Source organism: Phacochoerus africanus, chromosome 1 (assembly GCF_016906955.1).
Source record: "Phacochoerus africanus isolate WHEZ1 chromosome 1, ROS_Pafr_v1, whole genome shotgun sequence".
NCBI lineage: Eukaryota > Metazoa > Chordata > Mammalia > Artiodactyla > Suidae > Phacochoerus > Phacochoerus africanus.
In genome coordinates, this window is record NC_062544.1 from 37,277,072 (window position 1) to 37,303,959 (window position 26,888).

Consider the following 26,888-nt stretch of genomic DNA (forward strand, 5'->3'; position numbering starts at 1 on the left):
TGCTCACCTTTGGATTCATGTGTTTCCACTTGAGAGGAAGTGGACAAAACTATAAATTATTAAAATTTATCAAAAATTAGAAAATACGATAAAACAAAAATAAACTTTAAAAATTGAAATAGACCTAAAGCATCTTCTCCAAAACTCTTAAAAATAGGGAGTAGGAGGTCCAGCCAAAAATTATCTTATTGGCGAATTTTACAAATTCTTTAAGAAATGTTTAATATGCATAACATATTTAATTATGGGGGCCATAAAACTTAAAATGAAGATAAGTTCTGCAAATACAACATAACCTTGAAGTATTAATGAGACAAGGAGATACGAAAACAGAGAGTAGAGTTATATACCACTCTATTTATGAACACAGATTAAAATCATAAATAAAAAGATTAGTCCATAGACTCCATCAGTGATTAAAAAGAGTAATACATTTTAGTTATACAAAATTATTTTTAGAAATTCAAGAATTATTCAAAAAGAAAAAAGTATTCAATATATTCAACAAAGTATAAGATTCGGGAGTTCCCATTGTGCCTGTGGCATATGCAGCTGCAGCTCTGCTTCGACCCCAGCCTGAGAATTTCCATATGCTGCAGGTGCAGCCCTAAAAAAGCAAAACAAACACACAAAAACTATAAGTTTAAAGGAAAAAGCACGTAGCACCTCAAATGATGCAAAATAAAACTTTTGGTAAAGTTCAACATTTACTCATGATTAAAAGACAGGACTACTCAGTATCCTAGAAACAGAAATTTCATTAACCTGATAAATATAGGTTTTACTGAAAACCTTAGCAATTTTAACACCTGATGGTAAAACTTTAAAAGCATTCTATGAAAATGAAGAAGACAAGGAGCTAAGGATGATCACTATTTTTCATATTATTCAATTCTGTTCCAGAACACAATAGAATAAAAGTAAAGTATAAGGACTAGAAAGATTTAATAAGTGAAAAAGAAGCTCCTGTTATAATACATAACACCATTTTTTCTTTTAGGGCCTGCAGATGTTTTCATCTTCTTAGAACAATATAAATCACATAGGTTAGCAAGTTTGTCTCCTGAGAGTGATGAGAAAACATGCATGGATAAAAAATACTTAACATAGTTATATGCACACATCTTTTGCATGTGGCATTTCTTTGTTCCTTTACCACACTGCTCATTCTGTTGATTTTCACTTGAAGTACATCACTTTCATTTACTTGGCAGATAAAACTTTTATATATTGTCATATCATTTGGTTTAAAATTATAAGTGTTTGGTTTAAAATGTTCAAATTCAACTTGTAGACCTACAGTCAATACTTCCAATATTACTAATAAGCAATTACTAATGATCCCCCCCCAAAATATGGACATTTATCACTAGTTTACATGGTAAGAATGAAATCATAGAAAATATTTTCCCACATTGTCATCTCCATTTAAAGGATATATCACGCTCCTCAAACTTGTGGGGATACAATACTAAATTAAAAGAATAAGCCAATATAGTACTCAGCTTCTGTGGTGCTAGCAATGTACTAATTTCTAATGAACTATTAGTTTCTTAGTCTGGATACTCATTATATAGATGTGCTCATCTTGTGAAAATTCATCAAGCTATACACTTTTAACCTGTTTATTTCTCCATATGCATCTTATGTGATCAATATAACCCCATGCTGGCCACTGTCTGAGAGCAGTATATAAAGAATTCTCAATATGGAGCAATGTCTACAGTAACAGTTTTTACCATCTGGTTCTGGTTACACCATCAGTGTTTTACAAAAGATGAAAGTCAAAGAATTCAATAAAAGAAATCAGAGATCTATTTTCCTACTTCTGCCTATAGGGAGATTACTTATCCATCACCATGGAAAAATCTGAGAATAGAGAAGATGTAGGAACATGTCCCTGTTGCTCTCGCATTATAAGCGACATATGTCAAAGGTCAGTTTATATATGGATAAATGATCCCATCCCCTTTCAAGCCAAGAACTGGTTAGATGCTAAAGAAGATTTTTGGAATCCAAATCCTACATAATAAGAAATGGGTCAAGATATAAAAATCCAATGTAAAGACCTCTCACTTAGGGAAAGCAGTTTTGTATTTTTGTACTTCATGCATAGAATTTTGATTGTGAAGTATTCCAGCTTTTCTATCATAATAGTAAAGGAAGACAATTTTAAGTTAGTGTTTTACAGCACTAACTAATATTTGGACAGAAAGAGGGAACATACATAGAACATAGAATTTTAGAGCAGTGAAAATATATTTTATAATATAGTGGTGGGTACATGACATAATATATTTGTTAAAACCTACAGAACTATACACAGAGTGAACCCTAATGTAAATTATGGACTTTAGTTTAAAATAATACACTTGTTACAATTCATGATTGAATATTGATGTATCACATTAACACAAGAGGTTAATAATAGGAGAAAATGTAGACAGGAAGAGGGAGTATATGGGAGCTTTATACTTTCTGCTCAATATTTCTGTAAAGTCAATACTGCTCTAAAAATAAACTGTTAATTAAAAAGTAGTTATTTTGATATATAATAGCATTTTCTATCCAAAATAATATGTTAATTAACAAAAAAGGAAAAGAATACTTTTGTCTTGGTTATTTAAAATTCTAAATAGTTTTTCCTTTGAAATCTGACATCAGCATTGGCTTTCTAAGTGTAAAAATATCTTCTACCCTGTCAGTATGACATCTATATTAGTTTACTTGGGCTGCCATAAAAGAATACCAAATACCGGGTAGCTTAAACAACAGGAACTTATTTTATCACAGTTCTGAAGGTTAGAAATCTGAGATCAGGATGACAGAAATTTTGGGTTCCAGTGAGGGCTCTCTTCCTAGCTTGGAGACTGCCACCTTCTTGCTGTGTCCTCACAAGCCCTTCCTCTGTGCATGTGCACTTCTGGTGTCTCTTACTCTTCTTAAAAGGACAACAGTCCTACTAGATTAGGGCCTGACCCATATGAACTCATTTAACCTTAATTACCTCCTCAAAGCCCCTAATAACATCATATTGAGGGTAAGGGCTTCAATATAAAGATTTTGGGGGGAGACAATTCAGACTATAACATTGCTCCCTCTGGCCCCCTAAATTTATGCCCTTCTGACACACAAAATACATTCATTCTATCCAAACAGTCTCTAAAGTCTTAATCCACCCCCAAATCTACTCCAAGTCCAAAGGACCATCTAAATCAAATATGAGAAGAGAGGTATGATTCATCCTAAGGCAAAATTCCTCTATAGGTATAAATCTGTAAACCCGTAAAAACATAAAAATTATGTACTTTCAAAATAAAATGGTCAGACAGGCATAGTACATACATTCCTGTTATAAAAGGGAGAAACCAGGAGAAAAAAAGAAAGTAGTGACAGGTCCCAAACAAGTACAAAATCTACCAAGGCAAATTACATTAGACGTTAAGGCTCAACAATAATTCTCTTTGGTTCAATGTTTTGCCTACTGGGGCCCACTAAGGTGGTGGCTTTGTCTTCCCACTGGCACGGGTGGCCTCACACCCTTGGCCATAGGAGGCAGCCTTGCCTCTGAGGCCACGGGCAGGGATAGCATGGCCTGCAGAAACTGAAGAGGTGATCCTACTTTGAAATTCAGGAGGAGAAATTTTATCCTCAGAGCCTATGTGCCCTGATATGGAAGCAGTGGCAGTCCTGCCGATCCTGAATTACCTTCAGGATTACTTTTCTCTTTTCTTAAAGAATAAAGCATATTTACAGCCAAGTCAGTCCATAACAGTACCTAGAACCCAAGCCAGTCATCTCAATTTTGACATTATTAAAAGGCCCATGTTTTATTGTATGAATTCCCTTTTATAAAAGTCATGGAATAAAAGTCCTGTCATAAAAAAGAAAAATATTGAATTCATAATTTCTAAAAAGGTAAAAACCATGCCAGTGAACAAGAAAGAGAAATCAAAAGGTGAAATGGCCAAAGTATTTGGAGTCCCCTTATAAATTATCTGTATATTTCTTTAAAATTTAAATAGGATAAAGACAAAAAGCCAAGGGAGGTAAAACTGGCAAAAGTACTGAGGGAGTCATGCATACCAAATTAGAAAATAAATCACTAAACAGAATGGGCCAGTTTACACTATCTCAGGGGAAATAATTTTTCTAAATTTCAGTCTTTTTTAAGAAAAAGCTAGTGAAAATGCACTATAGATATGGGCTGCTGTCAATCTCAACTATCAACTCCATGTTACTTCACTTCAATATTGAAGCATCTATATCTCATGTCTGGTGAAGACTAGCTTGAAAGTAGGAGGTCTGTGGATAACTATGCTAATGGGAGCACATTTAATGCTGATGAGACGGGATTCCTCTTTAATGTACAACTAAACTAGACATGCTCTCTCATAAAGGAATGGTACTATGGAGAATAAATAAATAAGGTAGACTGTCAGTACTACTCTGTTGCAATGATGATAAAAAATCAGAACTATTTGAGGAAATTTGAGTATTTTTTTATATACATATGTCTTTCTTATATAGATAAGGTTAGAGGAAAACGTACTGATGTTTGGCAGGATTTTGGAGGAAATAACTACTAAAACCAGAAAGAAAATCCCTTGCAAAATAGGAATATTCTATCGCTGATTGAGAAATGTTGCCCATGCCTCCTGGGTGCTTAAAAGCACCATGTTGTACTTGTAGCCATTAGAATGCGGCATAATTAGTCACCTAAAGGTTGTATACTGAAAGTACTTGATAGATTATATCTCCATGAAATAAGAAGCAGTATTTCCTTTGTAGTATAAAGAAACAGTATGTTCTTAAGTGTAAAAGAAAACTCATTGTTATGTAAGCCACAGTAACTCCAAAAGTAATCCACAGCTGTTTTGCAAAAGCGGGGTTTGGAGCCAGTGATTATTCATAAAAACAGAACATCACATGCAATAACTCTGCTGGGAATAAGCTCCATAGATATTATTTTGTAAAACTGATACCATGTCAGTTTCCCCTGCTATGCTGAATCTTTTTTATCTGAATATGCTGTAAACACAGAAGAACTGCTATAAAACATGCTCAACTCTAAGCAGGTCACAGAAGAGAAGCATTAATAACTCTGAGTTAATGGTTCGTGAAAAAAACCGCAAAAATATAAATGACTGGGTTTTCAAAGCAGCAGTCACTGCATTTATCAACTACATAAGAACAAATAAGGACCACAAAATTAATCTTACATTAGGCAAATTAAAAGTTTTACAGGTATTACTACATTTCTGTGGAATTTATAGGCCTTATGTGGTTCAATAAATGTTTTTTTATATAATGATTTTTTTCCATTATATTTTTGAACATATTTTATTTAGTGAAAGCTGGCTTGTAATTCAGGATCCCTCTCATATGAGCTTTAAACATTTGTGAAGGGTATCAAAATAAAACAAATAAATGGCAGATCAGATGATTTTCTAAACTGTCAATTCTATAATTCTAGACTTGGTAGCTTCAGTGACTAAAATGTCAATTTCAGGCTCCAATTTATCAACTCTACAACTGTATCTATCAGAATTGCAGAGAGACATCTCAATTTTCTTCAGTAAAATATTTGAACATGATAAAGGTCAACTTCAACAACTTCAAGTGTTTATTTGATTTTGCATATATTTTGATATTCACATCCAGCAACATTTTTCTTGGAGCCAACTTTTGTGGATAAAAAAATGATTCATAGCCTCCTCCTGTGTAGCACTGTGAACCATGTCTAGTCACTTGAGACGGAGCATGATAATGTGAGAAAAAAGAATCTATACATGTACGTGTAACTGGGTCATCATGTTGTACAGTAGAAAACTGACAGAACACTTTAAACCAGCTATAATGGAAAAAAATTAAAATCATTATATTAAAAAATAATGAAAAATGATTCAATAGTTCAAACTACCTTATCATTATCTAGACAGCTCTCACCGGCCTCCCTTTATTTCTCTTCTACCTCCCCTAGGTTTGCTGCACTCTTAGATATAACACAATGCATATTCCACCTAAAGGAGCAAAAGCAATATAAATTTGATGCTGTAGTAGCTGTCAGGGTCTTCTATACTCTCAAACAGCTGCTTTTTCTTTGAGATAATTATTTGCTTTTTTATTAGTACCTATATTATTTTTTTATTTTTATTATTGTTGATTTACATTGTTCTGTAAATTTTTACTATAGAGCAAAGTGACCCAGTCATACATCTATGCACACTTTTTCTCATCTTTCATCATGTTCCATCACAAGTGATTATAGACATAGTTCCCTGTGCTATACAGCGGGACCTCAACAAACAGCTTCTTAAACTACACACTACAATTAAAGCTGAATATCACATCTTTTTTCTTTTAAATTTCTCTTTTCTTTTTCTCACAAACATACCCCAGACACTCAGTCTTGAGTGATCACTGCAGTCTTTGAATTCAAGGGACACATTTTAGAATTATTTGAAAAAATCATTGAAGAAATGTAGATTTTTTTTAACTTTGATGAATTTTGCCCTTTTTTAACCACTACCACTCTGGAAAAAGAAGGAATGCATTCTAAAGATGGATGAAAGTAATAGTATGTAGGACCCATACATTCACTTATTTTTCACACACTACTTTCCTAGTGAGAAAATATAAGAAAAGGTAGAAATTACAAAAAGAATTAATAGAGTTGTGAGGAAAGCTGAAATACACTTTCAAAATGGTGTCTATTTGTTCCCATACGTAAAGCCTAGGAATCACCATAAGTCAACAAATTTTTGTTCCAAGAAATAGGTTTAGTCATTTTTTGAGATTTCTGAGTGAACTAGGATACATTTAAATGCATGTTAAATAAAAGTGTCAACAATATTTCTGATTGAACTGAGAAGAGAAAGCAGCAAGAAGAAAATAAAACCAGGTTATTTTTTTAAAATTAATTTTGTGTTTTGAGCCTATAAACATTCATCCATTCAGTGAATATTTGCTGAGCATCTACTATTTTACCAGAGAACACAAATAGTAATAATAATAATAACAAAACATAAACTGTGAAAGCACATGAGATGGTAAGGGGTTCTAAGCCAGGTGGGTGAAAGAGAGTAGGCAAAGTTGTCAAGGTTCTCAGAGAAAAACGTCTAACTAAAGGACTGATCCTGAGGTGAAGTGGAGCCTTGTTTCCCCAAGTGCTTCTCATGCTGATTTCTTAGAAGAGAAAATAAGGCCTAAAACATATTTACCTTAAGTGAAATATACTAATATGATATGATGCATAGTCTTAACTGAAAAGTTGATAATAAGTAGTTGTCTAACTTGCCAAGCTTTTATTAGATGGCTATATTCTGTCTGATGGGTTAAGGTTCAATCATCCATATAGGATTCAGATGAGAAATAAGTAACAAAAATAAGTATACTGATCTGGTCTCAAAACTCTCTTTTTCTTTGGGCAAAAGGAGTAGTTAGCAGAGAGCTTTTTGTTGGATTCAGAGGCAGCTATACTAGGTTACTGCAAAAGATTGCTAGATAACGGAGACAAAAAAGCAGTAGGTATCTCTGAGCAGATAAAGCACTGACCTGGAAGCTAACAGACTTGGGCTTGTTTATTTATTTATCCCATGATCTTCCCCATAAAAAAGTTGAAAGCTTTTGACACTTTCACTGTTTGCTTCTGTCTTTCCTCATCAGTCTTTACCTTTGAATAGCTCATCTGCTACCGAAGCCTCTAACACTCATGTCTCTCTGAACCACCAGATATTATACTAGTATTTGCTTACATTTGTTTCTTCCTCTAAGTTCTAAGCTCTCAGAGAATGGGCACAAGCAGTATCTCAAATCTTCATAGTCCTTTGCGATACCACACAATGCTTTTTTTTTTTTTTTTTTTGGTCTTTTTGCCATTTCTTGGGCCGCTCCTGCGGCATATGGAGGTTCCCAGGCTAGGGGTCCAATCGGAGCTGCAGCCACCAGCCTACGCCAGAGCCACAGCAACGTGGGATCCGAGCCACGTCTGCAACCTGCACCACAGCTCACGGCAACGCCAGATCCTTTAACCCACCGAGCAAGGCCAGGGACCGAACCTGCAACCTCATGGTTCTTAGTCGGGTTCATTAACCACTGCGCCACGACGGGAACTCTTCCTTTTTACATGACTGTATATATTGCTGATTTGAATTAGAAGTAACTGATTTTCTCACTTTGGGCACTGTAAGGAAATTCTAACAGATCATATAACCACATTCTTCACTTAAATTCACCTATGAGCCAAATCTTTAACTACATTATGCTGCATTACATAGGGGAAAAGCCCAATTCAGAGACTAAAATATAATTAGTCTCATATGATTCTGGTTGAATCAATAACACCTAATACAAAAGGTGCTTTCCCAAAGATTCTGTCCCCACCCCACTAAAGTCTTACTCATAATTACTTAAAGTTAGAAAAGAAAAATGGGAGAAAGCACTTTTTAAAAGTCAGTTAATATATATTAATTTTTTTTCTTTTCCATTATGGTTTATTACTAGATACTGAATATAGTTCCCTGTACTATACTGTAAGATCTTGTTATTTATCTGTTTTATATAAAGTAGCACATTTTAAATGGCTTGCTATATTTAGTTTTAAATAAGATTCTGAGTATAAAGCAAAAGTATGGTTATGAGACTACCAATTTAAATTTTCTACCAGATAAACTCCATTATAACAAAAAAAAAAGTTGCTACCATAATCAGCCAAAAGATAAGGCTCAGATTGGGGGTAATATAAATTGATATGGGGACAGATGCAGGTGGAACAGAAGGGGCAGATCAGGAGTTCGGTTTTGGATACATTAATTCTGAGATATCCATTCAATATTCACATAGAACTGCTAAGTATAAACTGGATTCAAGAAACTGGAGTTCTGAAGAGTGTTTGAGCAAAAACTTTAGATGTGGGTGGTTTCTCTAAAGCTATGAAAATGGATGAGGAGTTCCCACTGTGGTACAACAGGATCAGCAGCATCTCTACAGTGTTGGGAAGCAGGTTCGATCCCATACCCAGTTCAGTGGGTTAAAGATCCAGTGCTGCTGCAACTGCAGCATAGGTCACAAACTGCAGCTCAGATATGATCCTTGGCCAGGGAACTCCATCAGCCAGGAGGCAGCCAAAAAATAAAAAAAGAAAAGAAAAGAAACAGATGAGATCTATAAGGTTCTAAATATGGATGGAGAAGAGAACAAAATCCTGAGCCCTGGCCTCACTTAAATTTTAGGGGGACCTAAATTTCCTCTCAGTTATGTGTATTAACTCTCATTCATTTCCTCTTGAGTTTGTAATCTTGGAATATGAACTCAACTTTACCATGGGACTTCTTGGGGACCTTGTTTGAGGACCTGTCCTTCTAGCAAGAAGAGTTTCACATTGTATATGTCAGGTGCTTGAGGAACATCACCAGCACAGGGATAGCTTTTAGCTAATTTTCTCAATTTGAGTTCCTTCACTCACCTTGTTAGTATAAATTCAAGTACTAAAATCTGGAGTTAAGGGTTCTCAGGTGATTTGGAGGATGTCAGAATCTGAAAGTGAATAAATAAAGGAAAAGAATCCACAGACTATTTCAGGGTAACCAAAAACCTGGTCAGGAAAAATTCTTCAGTTTAGAGGTATCATGCTAATAAATGCACGATGATTAATATAACCACCATTTAAACCTGTAATGGTTGGGGGGGTGGGAATCAACAGATACTAAAAACATCAGGAAAAAAAAAAGGACGATGGAACATTTTATAATTTATGTATATGGCTGTTACCACCTGAATTCGAAGATCAAGCTTAACATCACTAAAAACAAGACAACTACACGGATTTGCTAGGGCCACCAATACAAAACAGCACCAACTTGGTGGCCTTAACAATAGAAATTAATTTTTTTCACAGTTCTGGAGACTAGAAGTCTAAGATCAAAGAGCCATCAGAGCCAGTTTCTTCTGAAGCCTCCACTCCTTGGGTTTTAGATGGCAGCCTTCTCATGTGTCCTCACATGACCTTTCTTCTGTAAGCACATATCCTGGCATCTCTAAGCCCATATTTCCTATATGTGTAAGGACACCTGTCAGCTTGGATTGGGATCCACCCAAAGAACCTCATTCCAACTTAATCACCTCTTTAAAGGCCCTATCTCCAAACACAGTCACAATGTGAGGCACATACCAGGAATTAGCTCTTCAATAATCAAAACTGGGGGGACACAATTCTGGTCCTAACAACAACCAAATATCTTGTGCCTACACATGCAATGCAACTGAAAGTACTCAGCACCATCTCTAAAACATACTTAAAAAAAATAATAACCTGAATTGAGTCAACATCTAAATCTAAGAACCAGTTTATTTACTATATGAATAGAGGAAAATATTAAATGACTCCATGAAGATACAACTAGCCAAATACAGACTGTGAGAAATTCTATGCCTTTTTTCAACAAATAAATTAATTTTAAAAGGAGAAGTTTATGACTTTAAGACATCCATCAAGTAAAATACATAGACCTTGTCTGAATTTTGATTCAAACAAATCAACCCTAGAAAATATATTTTTGAGACAGATGGAGAAAATTAGACACGAACTAGGTACTGGATGAAAGAACTGTTAATTTTGTTGGGCATAATATATAAAACTTATGATTTTTAAAGGTCTTTAGGCTAGAGATAAATATTGAGATTTTGAGTATTAATAAGAAAATTATATAATGTAAAAACAAATTATATAATGTGGAGAAAAGAAACAAGAATGGAATAATTATAACTACTGAGGCTGGCTGATGGATACATGATTCATTATATCATTCCTCTTATTTATTTGTATGTTTAAAACTTTTCATAATAAATTTTTTTAAAAAAACTGAATTAACAGAATTTTCAGAGGAGACTTTTCTCCACCTTCCACTTACTCAAAGACTAAGCCAATATAGACTTCTTTATAATCTGTATGTCAGTGGATCATATTTCTTTTAATCTAGTGTTCTACTGAAAATGCCACCTTTCTGAAGTGTTGACTTATTTGGAGGTCTCAGTTCCCAACTCCCTGCCTCATGTGCACCCAAGGTCTTGATTTCATGTATGAGTGTTAAAACTCAAGCCTCTATATTAGTGAACCTAGTAATCTCACCCTAACACCAAGAGTAGCTTTTATGTCATGTGTCTACTTGCCAGGCTCTCCTGGGCTTTCTTTTACTTTATTACAAGCTCATCTATGCATTTATGTAGTATACAATCAAATATTTCTAGAGAAGTTCTAGTATGCGTAGCATAGATTTTTAGGTATTGTAACCAGAAACCTCCTCTCTGTTAACCAATGCATGAAAAACTTCTAATTTCAGTTACTGGCAATGTCACTCGGTTATAAGCTTGATCCTTAGGATTTATTCTGAAAACTTCAGAATCCTAAAGGGAAGGGGCAAAGGAAGGAGAGAGAACTAAAGTGGACTGAGAACAAAAGACACCTTGGCGGCTGTTTCAAAAGGAAGAATGGGATGGAATCTAACAGACCAAGGGAGAAATATGAGAAAAGGAACGTGTTTCATTCCCATATACTCTACAAACATAAGCAAATGTGTGCCCTCAAAAACCGTGGGCCAGAAATTATGGTTCTAGTGACCAAGGCTTTACTTCTTGAAAATCTGAAACATTTCATCCTCCACAGCAAGCCAGAGTCTCTGTTGAAAAGACATAACAACATTACCCTCTCGCTGTCTTCAGGGGCTTCCTAGTGCTCTGCTGACCAGGTTGCTGTCAGTGCTCAGCCCCAGTCTGCCCTACAGTGCAATAGTCCAGACCTTTTCAGATCCTCCACTCCACTGGCTCATTCATCCAGCTATCCCTGGATCCCTGGAAAGCTTGCCTCTAGCCTCTAAGGAATAGAGCCATATCCTCCAAGTCTCAGTTTAAATACTTCTTCCCCCAGCAGAAAAAGGAGTGGGTTTTCCTTAACCTACTATTTTCCCCCAATGACCTTTCCAGTTCTTCTTTAGAACACTTATCATGCTTTAATTACTTGTTCCTTGTCTGTTTTCCTTGCTGAGTTGCACACTCCTTGACAGTTTAATCTATCATAGTGTTAGCAGTGTTGGGCACCTGTCAGTTAAATGAATGAGTGAATAAGTAAGCAAGCATAGGTAAGACCAACAACAACAACAAAAAAAAATGGGTCATACTTCCCTTACTCTGCTTAAAGTCAGGACACAGTTTACTGGCATCACCAGGGTAAATGTAGCAATTATCACCAAAGGAAGCTGGTCTCAGATTCATAAAGCTGTCAAAGAGACCGACTTTTTTAGAGACTCCATTTTAGAATACGATCCGAGTTTCATGGCATCTTTATGTGGTTGATGACTATGTACCACTGGATGTATTCAGATTATTTACAATCCTCTTTATGAAGCTATCTATCAGAAAATAATACTCTTCTCTTTTTAATTAGCAATGGGACAGACTGGCATACTCTGCATTTTTCAAACTAAAATCTCTACAGATGAAACATGAATTCAAGGAGCTATAATTATTCTAAATACTAGTTATTATTTTTGAATACAGTACTTATTAAATGGCATTAGCTCCTTTAATCATCAGAACATTCCTATGAAGTAGGGATTGTTAATTCCACTTTATAAATGAGGAAACTGAAGCCTAGAGAAGTAAAGTAACTTCCCAAACTAGTCCCATCATTTTATGAGGAAGATGTTCTTATTTTTGAAAGTCTTGAGATGACTAAGGACAAAAGCAGTGAGGTGGACTGAAGTCCTTGCAGAGAGTTCCAAGTCAGGAAGGGGGAAAGTCTCTATGTTAAGTGGCTTACTATAACAGAGAAGGCAATAAACATCATTGCCCTCCTCTCTCTGCTGGCATCTTAGCTGACTACAGTAAAAAAAGCTGAAGATAAGGCATGGAAGTAGTAACTAGTTCTGGCTGCAGGATCTACATTGTCTTGATCAGCTTTGGGGTAACATCAGAAATATTCTTCCTTAGCCATTCTAAAAATAAATCAGGGCCCAATAAGTTAACAGAATCCACAAAATTGCACACTCTTATCTTACCTTATGGATTTTGGTGCATTTTACTTTTAGCATTTGCTTTGCCTTCACTTACTACTCCCTTTTATGAAATTATGCAATTATGAAAATCGTCGCATCATGATGTGCTGAATTTGCCATCATTTATTCTCCTGTTCTTATAAGTTTACCACCGTCTGGCAGCAAATGCTTCTGCACAGCTGATCTAAATAGCCCTTCAGCATGGATCTCCCTGGAATTCAGTGATGCTTAGATGGTATACTAAGATGAAGATTTGGTTTATAATGCTGAAATAGTCATACTACATTAGTTGTTTCTTCTGTCTTCTCATTCAGTGAGGTCCTTAGAGCTCCTGAAGTTTGCAAGGTTTAGCTTGCCTTCTTAAAATGCTTCCAGACATCTTAGGTGCTTATCTAACCTATACTCTGAACAGCTATTCATGTGTCTCAGTAAATCCAATATTCATAGTTTCACAACAAAGCGTTTAATGGTGATTACTAAGCTCCCCTAATAAAATTGATTTAATTAGTAAAATTTATTTCTTTAAGGTTCAATTTTTTTGAGAGTAATATTATTTAATAGAGTACCTACTGTACTTCACCCTTCATACAAAATCTTTTAAGGAATACCAAAATATTAACCTGATAAAAGCAATGAGGGGGTTAAATATTTCACATTTGCACAACCCCTGAAGCACAAATTGTGCACTATGGATATAAAACACCATATTCAGGAGACTAATATGTATCAAGTCTATGAAATTTTTCTTACAATTCCTTTCAATAATAAACCTTCCTTTGCTCTACAGTTATTTCAGAGGTTCCATTTTAAACTCCTTTATTTTTCACTCTGTATATTTTTTTTTCTGTTTCCTCCTTTTTTATTCATAATGATATTTATTTTTTCCATTATAGCTGGTTAACAGTGTTCTGTCGATTTTCTACTGTACAGCAAAGTGACCCAGTTACACATACATGTATACATTCTATTTTCTCACATTATCATGCTCCATCGTAAGTGATTAGACATAATTCCCAGCGCTATACAACAGGATCTCATTGCTAATCCATTCCAAAGGCAATAGTTTGTATCTATCAACCCCAAGTTCCCAATCCATCCCTTTCCCTCCCCCGTAGCAACCACAAGTCTATTCTGCATGTCCACGATTTTCTTTTCTGTGGAAAGGTTCATTTGTGCCATATATTAGATTACAGACATAAGTGATATCATATGGTATTTGTCTTTCTGACTTACCTCACTTAGTATGAGAGTCTCTAGTTCCATGCATATTGCTACAAATGGCATTATATTATTCTTTTTTATGACCGAGTAGTATTCCATTGTGTATATATACCACATCTTCCTAATCCAATCATATGTCAATGGACATTCAAATTGTTTCTATGTCTTGGCTATTGTGAATAGAGCTGCAATGAACATGCAGGTGCATGTGTCTTTTTCAAGGAAAGTTTTGTCTGGATATATGCCCAAGAGTGGGATTGTTGGGTCATATGGTAGTTCTATGCATAGTTTTCTAAGGTACCTCCATACTGTTCTCCATAGTGGCTGTACCAGTTTACATTCCCACCAACAGTGAAGGAGGGTTCCCTTTTCTCCGCACCCCCTCCAGCATTTGTTATCTGTGGATTTATTAATGATGGCCATTCTGACTGGTGTGAAGTGGTACCTCATGGTAGTTTTGATTTGCATTTCTCTAATAATCAGTGATGTTTAGCATTTTTTCACGTGCTTGAAGGCCATCTGTATATCTTTCTTGGAGAAATGTCTATTCAGGTCCTTTGACCATTTTTCAATTGGGTTGTTGGCTTTTTTGCTGTTGAGTTGTGTAAGTTGCTTGTATATTTTAGAGATTAAGCCTTTGTCTACTGCATGGTTAGAAAATATTTTCTCCCATTCTGTAAGTTGTCTTTTTGTGTTTTTTTATGGTTTCCTTTGCTGTGCAAAGACTTGTCAGTTTGATTAGGTCCCACTGGTTTATTTCTGCTTTTATTTCTATTGCTTTGGGAGAATGACCTGAGAAAATATTCATAAGGTTGATATCAGACAATGTTTTGCCTATGTTCTCTTCTAGGAGTTTAATGGTGTCTTGTCTTACATTTGTCTTTAAGCCATTTTTCATCATCTCAATAGATGCAGAAAAAGCATTTGACAAAGTCCAACATCCATTCATGATAAAAACTCTTACCAAAGTGGGTATAGACGGAACATACCTTAACATTATTAAAGCCATTTATGACAAACCCACAGCAAATATAATACTCAATGGAGAAAGGCTGAAAGCCTGCCCACTAAAATCTGGAACAAGACAGGGATGCCCACTCTCACTACTGTTATTCAACATAGCATTGGAAGTCCTAACCACAGCAGTCAGACAAACAAAAGAAATGAAAGGCATCCAAATAGGAAGAGAAGAGGTAAAACTGTCACTGTATGCAGATGGCATGATACTATATATAGAAAACCTTGAGGACGCAACCCAAAAACTATTTGAACTGATCAACAAATTCAGCAAAGTAGCAGGATATAAGATTAACATTCAGAACTCAGTCGCATTTCTGTATACTACCAATGAAATTTTAGAAAAGGAATACAAAAGTACAATACCTTTTAAAATCGCATCCCCAAAAATCAAATACCTTGGAATAAACCCGACCAAAGAGGTGAAAGGCCTATATGCTGAGAACTCTAAAACATTAATCAAGGAAATTAAAGAAGATGTAAAGAAATGGAATGATATTCCATGCTCCTGGGTTGGAAAAATTAATATTGTAAGAATGGCCATACTACCCAAAGCAATCTACAGATTCAGTGAAATCCCTATCACATTAGCCATGACATTGTTCAAGAACAAACAACCCAAAAATTTATATGAACCACAAAAGACGCAGAATTGCTAAAGCAATCCTGAGGAACAAAAACCAAGCAGGAGGCATAACTCTCCCAGACTTCAGGCAATATTACAAAGCCAAAGTCATCAAGACAGTGCGGTATTGGTACCAAAACAGACATACAGACCAATGGAACAGAATAGAAAACCGATAAATAAACTCAAACCCAAACGCCTATGGTCAATTAATCTTTGACAAAGGAGGCAAGAATACAAAATGGGGAAAAGAGGATTTCCGTCGTGGCGCAGTGGTTAACGAATCCGACTAGGAACCATGAGGTTGCAGGTTCGGTCCCTGCCCTTGCTCAGTGGGTTAACGATCCAGCGTTGCCGTGAGCTGTGCTGTAGGCTGCAGATGCGGCTAGGATCCTGCGTTGCTGTGGCTCTGGCGTAGGCCGGTGGCTACAGCTCTAATTCAACCCCTAGCCTGGGAACCTCCATATGCCGCGGGAGCGGCCCAAGAAATAGCAACAACAACAACAACAACAAAATAATAATAAAAAAATAAAAAAATAAAATAAAATGGGGAAAAGACAGTCCTTTTAGCAAGTGGTGTTGGGAAAACTGGACAGCTGCATGTAAATCAATAAAACTGGAACACACCCTCACACCATGCACAAAAATAATCTCTCTGTTATTTCAATCATGGAGGATCTGCCCAGACTTGGTGTTAAGCAGACAAGGTGAGGAATTTACTCATGGTTACTTTTCTGCCCACCTGCCCAGATCTTTTTTTTTTTTTTTTCTTTACTGTATTATATTCTTTATTTATTTTACATTACTAAATGAATTTATTACATTTATAGTTGTACAATGATCATCACAACCCAATTTTATAACATTTCCATCCCCAACCCTCTCATTCCCCCACCCCCAACCTCTCTCCTTTGGAAACTGTAAGTTTTTCAAAGTCTGTGGGGCAGTATCTGTTCTGCAAAGAAGTACATTGTGTCCTTTTTTCAGATTTCACATATAAGTGACAGCATTTGATGTTCGTGTCTCATTGTCTGACTGACTTCACTTAGCATGATAATTTCTAGGTTGGCAAAGTCACAGGATACAACATGAATACACAGAAATCGATGGCATTTCTATATACTAACAATGAAAGATCAGAAAGGGAAATTAGGGAAACAATCACATTTACCATCATATCCAAAAGAATAAAATACCTAGGAGTAAACCTACCTAAAGAGACAAAAGACCTGTACTCTGAAAACTATTTGACACTGATGAAAGAAATAAAAGATGACACAAATAGATGGAAAGACATACCATGCTCTTGGATTGGAAGAGTTAATATTACCACCTGCCCAGATCTATGGTGGCAGAGCTTGCTGATAAACACAGCACTCAGTCTCATTTCCCAATCTCTACCAGGCCTTCACCACCTGGCTCTCTGTTCTCTACTCTGTTCTTCAGAGGGGATAACTTGCAATATACTTTATTGCCTATTTCTCTGGGAGAGGAAATGACATGACCTGTGAAAATAAGTGTACCTGCAACTGCTGCTATGCATCATCACCAGCGTTTTGTCTCAGATCTCCAGATGCTTGCAGCACCCACCACAAATCCCCTACATCCTGCCTAGTGGCTTCTTGGAATTTGCTGGAAACACAGAAAGTAAACTGCTTGAATTTATCAGGCAGTGTGTATCAAGAGGCAAGGATGGGATGGGTATGTAGACGCTGATGTAGAGAAATTCCCCTCAACTGAATACAAACTGCTTCTTAATTAAGGTTACTTCCCTCCAAGCTTTGGTATTTCAGGAGTTTTTGCTTTTTGGTTTTGTGGTAAGTTTCATTTTATTCTACATTTTAATAGGGGCTTAAAGAAAAATGAGTAAAATCTACACTGTAAACTGCTATTTAGATGCTATTTTTTAACTCAAACTTTTTTATACAAATTGTTAAGGATTAATAATTTTATGCTTATTCCAGGGAGTTCCTGTCATGGATCAGCAGTTAACAAACCCGACTAGGACCGATGAGGTGTAGGTTTGATATCTGGCCTTCCTCAGTGGGTTAAGGATCCTGCATTTCCGTGAGCTGTGGTGCAGGTCGCTGATGTGGCTCGGACCCTGCACTGCTGTGGCTGTGGAGTAGGCTGGCAGCTGCAGCCTCGATTCGACCCCTAGCCTGGGAACCTCCACATGCCCTGTGTGCAGCCCTAAAAAGAAAATAATAATAATAATAATAATAATTTTATGCATATTCCAGTGATAAACTGTATGGCATGTTTATTTCTTCATTTATTTATTTATACTCTGCCTAATCAAGAAGGAATTTATGAAAGGTAGAAAGCTGCAAACCTTAGAAAGACCAAGGTTGTGACTACATGCTAAGTCATAAAACAGTTTCAATACACAGCAAAATATTGAAAAAATTAAATTATTGATATCTTTTAAAACTTCAGTGTAAGAAAATACAAACAAAATTAAGAAAAAACCCACAGACAGGAAGAAGTTTATAAATAAATGGTTAATATCCACAATGAATTCTACAGTAAAAATTTTTTAAATAATAAATCTCAAACAGGAAAAATAAAGAATATAAAAGCACAATTCCCAGAATAGGAAACCCAAATGGTCAATCTTATGAAAAGTGCTCAACTTCACCAGAAATCAGGAAAATTAAAACAAGGTAACATTTCACACCCATCATGAAAAATTTTTAAGTCTGACAATACCAAGTGTAAAAATGGTATGAAGCAACAGTAAGAATCTCATAAACCACTATGGGGAAGTATAACTAGGCAAAACCATTTTGGAAAGCAATTTGGCAAGATCTGGTAAAACAGAACATGTATCTATAGATATGCAATTCTACTTCTATGTTTGTATGTACATCAGATAGGAAAATTAATTTAGCTGCATTTTGCAGTAGCAGCAAGAAATTCGAAATAATTCAAGTTTCACCAATAGGAGATTTGACAAATAAATTTTTGCTCATTGATTTACTGTAATATTGTATAGCAGTAAAAGTTAGTAAACTAAACCTAAGTATATGTAGAAAAAATTCCAAAGTACTTCAAAGAATAATTAAAGGCTGAAGATATATACACAGTAAAGAATGAAACAAACAGCATAGTTATAATGTTATATTTTGTTTACTGATACATGCATATGTAGCAAACATATAAAAACATGAATGGAATGATAGACACCAGGTTTAGGATAATGGTAACCTCTAGGAAGGGATCTAAGGGACTTAAAATTTTATCTGAAATGTATTTTTTCTTAAAAAATCAGAAAAATAGTAAAATGTTAATATTTTATAAGGCTACATGGTGGGAACATGAGTGTTCATTATGTTATTCTTTACACCATATATTTACAATGTTTGATATATATTTTAAAATGTTAAACTTATTTGTCTTAATAATAAGGAACCACATATTTTGTATATCATACTTCTCAATGAGAAAAATATAGATATTTTGCTTTGAAGAGTAAAAAATTAGCATTAGCTTTCCAATTGAGCCTTAATTACTAGAGTGATATATATATGTGTGTGTGTGTGTATGTGTGTATGTATATGTGTGTGCATGTATATATCCATATATACATACACATATACACATACCAGTGTAGGGGGAGGAACTAAGACCAAAATGATTGTCTGGACTAGTGGTTCTCACATTTGTGCATCTGAAGTATCTGAAAGCTTTTTAAAAGAACAGATGTTCTAGATATATCTTAAACCTGCTTTAATCAGAATGTGTGCAACAAGAACCACATATACCAAAACTGAACACCACTGTTCTATAAAAATGGTCCAATGAGAAATATGAGCAACCCTTGAATGATTCAGACAAACTGTGTGGTAGAAATGGTGAGAGGACAGTTTTCCCAACAGCCATGCAGACAGCTCTATGTCTCCCACTTGTGCACTGTACAAACAAACAAACAAAAAAATGAAATCAATGAAAAGACATGGTTAACACCACCATACCAGCTAAGACCACAAAAAGGGAGAGTGGTTCTTATGAAATGGCATCAACCATAAAAACATGTTCTTGGATGTTAGCAACTGAATTGGACTAGAAGAAATAGGTATGCCTTTTAAAAAATAAAGACAGCACAAAAAGGCTTACATAACTGTAATCAAAACACTCTCCAAGTGATATGATTACAGCAATGGGTATTCTTGTTCCTCCCTTGCCCTCCACTCCAGATGTACTTTCTATCTTCTCTACTTTGCTCTAATTTGCAGGATGCTGACTTTCGGCCTGCAACAATAGGGCCCCCCAACCTTCTGGCTTCCAGTTGGATCTGTCAATGGGAAGCACCACCAAGAAATGAGAGTGAAGCTGAGGTATTTATTTCTCCATCCCTCCCAATCACAGAAAGGCCCAGAGATCTAGCTAGGTAGCTTTCCCCACATTGCTACCGCTTTTTGTTTTCAGTCATGATCTCATTCTCCCATTCCTTCAGGCCTAAGGATGGTAATGGGTCCCACTACTGTTAGTCCTGGAATGCATCACCATCCATTATTGGTTTAACCCGGGCACACTTTTAAGATTACACTCTTCTCAATTACCCCATTTGAGCCTACTATCTATTTTCTACCAGAACACTAGATGATAAAATAATGATGCATGAAGATATTTTACTCCAGTCTCTGAGTAAAATTTCTTTTGTAGCTCTAACCTTACAAGCTGAATATATCCACCTAGTACCCAGAGTTATAGGTGCTGCATGTGATTTAGGAAAATACATTCTGAAAATTTATCTGTGCCTTTTAGGGGAAAAATATCTAGGCTGAAAACAAGTTCGAGGTCAAAATAAAAGAAATAATCAAAAACAGAGGGTAATTAACCCCCAAATCCCAGTTCATCCCACCCACTCCCTCTCCTCTCCCTCTTGGCAACCACAGGTCTGTTCTCCATGTCTGAGTCTATTTCTGTTTTGTAAATAGGTCTGTTTGTGCTATATTTTAGATATAAGAAGTGATATCATATGGTATGTGTCTTTCTCTTTAGTTCAGGGTTAGTAGATGTAAACTACTACATTTAGAATAGATAAGCAATGAGGTCCTAGGGTATAGCACAGGGGCCTTTATCCAACCTCTTGGAATAGACCATGATGGAATATAACATAAGAAATGTGTATATATATAAGACTGGGTCACTTTGCTATACAGCAGAAATTGGAACAATATAAGTCAACTATACTTTACTAATAAATAAATATATATATTAAAAACAAAAGGTAATTAACAAATAGAATGATATGGTAAACTAAATATAAGAACTAGGGAGTCAGGGAAGGCGTTCTGAGGAAAAAAAAAAAAAAAGGTTGGTATTCCAGCTGTGTCTTAAAGGACAGAGAGAATTTAGATGGTGTTAGCAAGTAGAGTAGAGAGAAATTGGCATCTTGAGTAAGGAAAACAATACAAGTCAAAACACTAAGTTGGGAAAGGGTATGGTTGTTAGGTCAGCAAAAACCATAGTGTCAAACTAGAGCAGAGCAAGCTTTACTTACGACTCTACAGCCTTAGCTGGGTCTAAGTTAGGCAGGTAAAGCTGTAGAAATATTAATTACCATTTATATATTGCAGGAGACCAATGGTCTGGAAAGAAATAAACCCAAAAATTCAAGCAAAATATGGGTAGAAAATATACCTTTGAATATTTAATTTATATCTCTATTAAATAAACTTTAAGAAGACAGTCCCCCACATACTCATTATAGCATGAGCCCACATATCTATACTACTCATTCCATGCATACATTGGTGTTTATTCTTCAATTCTGGCCCCTTGGATTAATTTTTTCAACAGATTTCTAAATAAGCCAGGTGATCTTCAATCAGAATAAGCCTCATGCTTTTCTCACCAATTACATAAGGACATTTCGAAGGTGCTTTTAAAACCTGTGATAATGATCTACTACTTGTTTCTAAGATTTTCCACCTGTCAAACCATCAGAGAACTAATCGGGTAGAGAGATTACACAACTGGAAGGCAGCTGTTATTAGCAGAATAATCTCTAATATTTCTGCTTGCTACAGATAAATTTAGCAAGACGAAAAATATGATGGCTCCAATTTTCTCAGCTAAAAGACTCACCATTATGTGATTTCCTCAAATATTTTTTAAATTAAGGAAAGTGATAAAATATTTCACGATTATGCGATTAAAGTTTATAGTACCAATTATACTTTGGGGTTAATATACTTTGTATATACATTATTGTATAGTGGCCAAAAGAAGATATTTTAATGTGGGCCTTTTTATGTTACCATTTCACTGGGGACTGCCTACTTAGTGGGGCTAATTTAATGAAGGGAATTTTGACAAGATCTTAAAAATGAACTATTAACCTTTCAAATTCATTAAAAAAATTCATGTTATACATGAAACAGATATCCTCAGCCCATCCCTGTGCCTTCTTCCACTCTGAACCAACTTCCTTCTGCCTAGAGGTAGCAATCAAAGATGAAGTAAAGTCAGAGATCAGGGTAAGGCGCAGTGGCAAGACAGGATGAGGTGGGCATGGACCATTATCTGACAGACAAACCCTGTATATGGCTAGAAGATAATGTTTACCACTGCACTTGCTCATCTTAGAAAGGGTCATGCTAGAGGAAAGCTTCTGCGTGTCAGCTGATAATTTACTTGTCACTTCAATAATTTACATCTCAAAATATGTGATTTTTCTCAAAGTTACCATTTACTCTCAGTTAAAAAGAGAGATCTGGCTGCTTAGTAATAGAACTTTTTTCCATTTGAATATCAAAAGGACAGTATCCTTTTTTATATGCTCCTCATTATGTATTTATTATGCAGTAGAATGGAGTATATTTGCAGCCACAATATTAGCCCTGTTCTCAAGCTACTGACTGCACAGAAAATTCCCTACTTCTTTTCACTCAGAAAATGATTTCACATGTTTAGCACAAAATTCCTGCTTGATGACTTTAGGGAATAGGCTAATATCTCCTTAGCTGCTGGTATAGTTATAATAGACTTCTGACACTTATAATATATGAGATTTCTTATGTATAATACAGTAATAAAATTTTAAAACAACCCAGAAATGAAGAAAATGAATGTATCTGATAATTGCTGTGATCAAGAAAATCTGTCCCACACAAAATTTGCTAATGATTTTTTTGAAAACAGCAATTGCATATTTTGATGAGGCCATTTTGACCTAGCTGCATTACATTGAAAACATACAATGTGGAACCAAATTTTATGATTCTAGATTATTGTAAAAATTTACACTTACATTTATGTGAAGTTCAAAATTTTATATGAAATTCAGCCCCAACTTCATGCTGTTCCAGTATTATATGTTATTTACTTATCGTATTTTACTTGAAATATTTTTGATAGGTTACAATACAAATTATTAGTTTAATAATATGCAAATGTACACATACATATGCATAAATGTATACAGGCCTACAAGTAAGCAGTACCCATTCCAGAGTGGTCACTCTGAGAAGGTTACAAATTTGCTCTAATCATGCTGTCATTTTTTAAACCTATTTTTTTTTTTTTTTGGTCTTTTTTACAGCTGCACCTGTGGCATATGGTCATAAGGAAGTTTCCAGGCTAGGGGTTGAATCAGAGCTATAACTGCTGGCCTATGCCACAGCAATACCAGATCTAAGCTGCATCTGTGACTTACACCACAGCTCACAGCAACACCCACTGAAGGAGGCCAAGGATGGAACTCCCATCCTCACTGATTACTAGTCAGGTTTGTTACTACTGAGCCATGAGAGAAACTCCTAAACCTATTTTTAAAACACCCCACTGAAATTGTTTTTATAGCCTTCATGATAATAATTTAAATATCTTCAATAGCTGTAAAATCTTGAAGGCAGAGCTGAGTTGCACAATCATACAGAAATTATTCTGCCAAGTTTAATAAAGAGTTTTTGTAACCGAGTTACAGAATTTTTGATTATTAAAATATAAACAAAAAGCAAGTGTTTATAAAAGTGAATGCAAAATTATGTTTTTGTGTTGCTTGTAAATTGACCAAAACTTTTCAAAAGATTCAACATGACTGTGAAATAGCAGGAGCACTTTTGGAAAAGTACTTAGCCTCCAGAAGTGACTACTTGGAACAATCCCTCTAAAAATATAAATGGCAACATGTTGTGGGAAAGGGGCAGTGTTTCATGATCCTCTGAAGTCACAAAGTTGCTTTCTCCCAAGGAGTTAAAATACTTCCCAGACATTACTTCATTAATTCTCCAAAAATCCCTTACCAGAGAAAGGACAGATTATCTTTCTTTTTTTTTTTCCCCCAGAGGGCTGAATGCAGATGGTGTAAGGGAAAAAGAACTGTGTTTATTCTCTGAGTCAGTAATTAAGTCTAGCCATACTGTGCCTTTAAATGTGTGCTGTATGGTCAGTAAAATTTAACTGAATTTTTTAGCTTTATTCTGCTTGATTAAAAAGACATTATGTAAGGTAGATATATCATAAAATATTACAGAGAGCTATCAAAATGTTTATTAATTCATTGCATACTTGCCTGGAAGAATACTTACTTGATGTATGGGACTTCCTTATTAAAGAAGCTGGTGTCTATCCTCAGATACACTCATAAAAGCCTAGTTAAGTCTATTTTACCAAGGAAAAAAAAACCAGTTTTTCTAAAGACTCTTTCTTGAATTTTAGAAGGAAAAAATATCTTCACATTAAAAAACCAAATACATGAATGAAAGAGAGAAAGAAAAATGGGGCAATGAAAGATCTACTGGTTAAGAAAAAGCAAACCCCAAGGAAACTGGTAAATGATTGGTGGCTCTAGAGAGAAAGCACAACAAAATAATATGCATATAATTACAAGTTCATTTTCAGTGAAATTATTAAAATTATTATTCTTCTTAATTTTTTATTCTATATGAAAAAAAGTAACCTTGCTACTCAGGCATACCATACCACCATTCCATTTATCCATTAAACACACATTTAGGGTCTCTGCTATGCTAATCACTGAGTATAACAGGGGTTCCAGTGGCACCATATTTATATAGGAGATTACAGATTACAAATGAAAGACCAAAAAAAAAAATATTCTTAACTATGATTACTGTGATCCTATTCAATAAATGGAGTGATTCTAGTCTTTTAAGTATCACTTTTACGGGTACTGCTCTAGGAGTATGAAAGGAGCAACTCTATTTTTTAAGAAACCTTTTAGTAGTTAATGAGTGAATTAAAATATGAGTAATAGATAGCACTCTGAGGGCTACATTTTGAGGTTAAGTGACTGACTGGACTGAGGACAACTCTCCATCAGGCGAGTTCTAGTCATAGCTCCCACAAGGGCTGACTGTTTAGTTTTGATATCGTCACTTTTCCTCCTGGGTGCCTTAGCAGTCCGGTCTATAATATGGGTAATTTATTAGTAACCTGCCCACACAACGCTCCTTTGAAGTTGACTAATGAATACTCTCCCGGGGGCACTTAAAACTATTAGATGCTTCAGAAATATTGAGTACTATCTCGAAAAGAACCCGGTGATACATACCTGTTAGTGCTAATTAGGGCACTAATAATAACGCCGCCCCCACCCCCAGCTCCCAAAGACCCTCTCCTCCCACCCCCGCCCCAATGCGTTTCAGAGCTTAACCATGACCTCTGCCTGACAGCAAGTCTGTACACTCCGGACCCTAGGCTGCAACAAAAGCAGCTCAAACAGCGATACCAAAATGGACCAGACAAAAGAAAAGTGGATCTGGGCGGAGGGAACGGGCCGTAGAAGAGGGTGTGTGAGGACTCTCTTCACAAGCTCTGAGATGGAACCAAACGCAGCGCCTCAACTCCCACCTGGGGGCGGCCAACACCAGCCAGCGGCGCCCCCCAAATTCCGCACTCCCGCATCAGCCCCCGGCGCCGCCCGGCTCACCTTTCCATACCACGTGTAATTCCACCCTCTCTCCGGTCGCGCCCCGAGGCCAAAGCCACTGTCCCGAGAGAACCTCAGGTGCGAAAGTTAAACCACCGCTGCATCACCTGAGGCCGGGGCGGGAGACGCCCGGGCCAACCCAGCCCTCAGCGCATTCTCTCCTGCGCGAGCTTGGGCCGAGCTGCCTCCGCCGAGCGGGGCCGAGACCAGACCCGCAGGCAGCCGCCCCCGGCTGGGCTCCGAGCCGCGGCCCTCACCTGCGTCGGCGTACCGGAGCCGCCCTCTCCGCGCCCGATCCCGGTGCGCCCGGCCGCCCGCTGCCCGGCTCCGAGGACTTGCGGCGGCGGCTCCAGCGGTGGCGATGCTGGTTAGACGAGACGGGAAGCGACAGGAGCCAAACCCCGCGGAAAGCGCTCGAGCTGCGCCCGCAGCCGGGAGTTGGCGGCCTGGGTCTCAGCTCTCCGCCGCCTCTAGCTCTACGCACCCAGCCTCTGCCAGTTCCCGCCGAGTCGTGCGTGGGCGGCGCCCCGCCCTGACCCCGCGCAGCCCCCGCCTTCGCTTTTGCAGGCCCGGCGTGACCGTGGGAAAGTTGTGCTCTCTGGTCTTCGGTTTACTAAAGCAGCAGAAGTTGCTGATGCCTCCTTCTCCCCTGGCCTCCCCCAGACCCTCCTGGGCCACTACCAGCTCAAATCAACTGGTGCCCATGCCTAGACTCTTCCTGAGGCAGCACCGCTAAGTTTAGTTTTCCCTTTTGACGTCACTGTTCTCCTTGCTTACCTTCTTACGCCTAAGGTTCCATTCATGTGCAACTGGGATTAACCCCTAAAGTGTCCTTGACTCCACTCTTGACAAATTAAAGCTGATAGGTGAGTTGATGACCGGAGGAAAATCAAAAATGTTTATTCAGGGAGCTTGGTGGCCACTGAGAGTAAATGTGGACTTGTCAGCACGTCTTAAACTCTGGACTCAGTAATGAAAATAGATGATCAAAAGACTATAAATAAGGTTTAGAATATAAAAAAAAAAAGGAAGCTTTTTTAGTCGGCTAGAGGGAGGAGGAAGAAGCTGAGGG

At 36.7% G+C, this 26,888-nt stretch overlaps 1 protein-coding gene across 3 annotated transcripts in view; it reads right to left on the minus strand.

The window, feature by feature from the left end:
• RNF180 (ring finger protein 180) overlaps positions 1-26,452 on the minus strand; it is a 267,713-nt gene extending 241,261 nt beyond the window's left edge. Inside the window, exon 1 of one of the 3 annotated variants that reach the window (XM_047753632.1) lies at positions 26,074-26,436. The gene's annotated coding sequence lies outside the window, so the exon portion shown is untranslated. Of the gene's footprint in view, positions 1-26,073 lie in introns of all 3 variants that reach the window. The other 2 variants (XM_047753710.1, XM_047753786.1) reach the window with 2 other exon arrangements.
• Between the last annotated feature and the right edge of the window lie 436 nt (positions 26,453-26,888).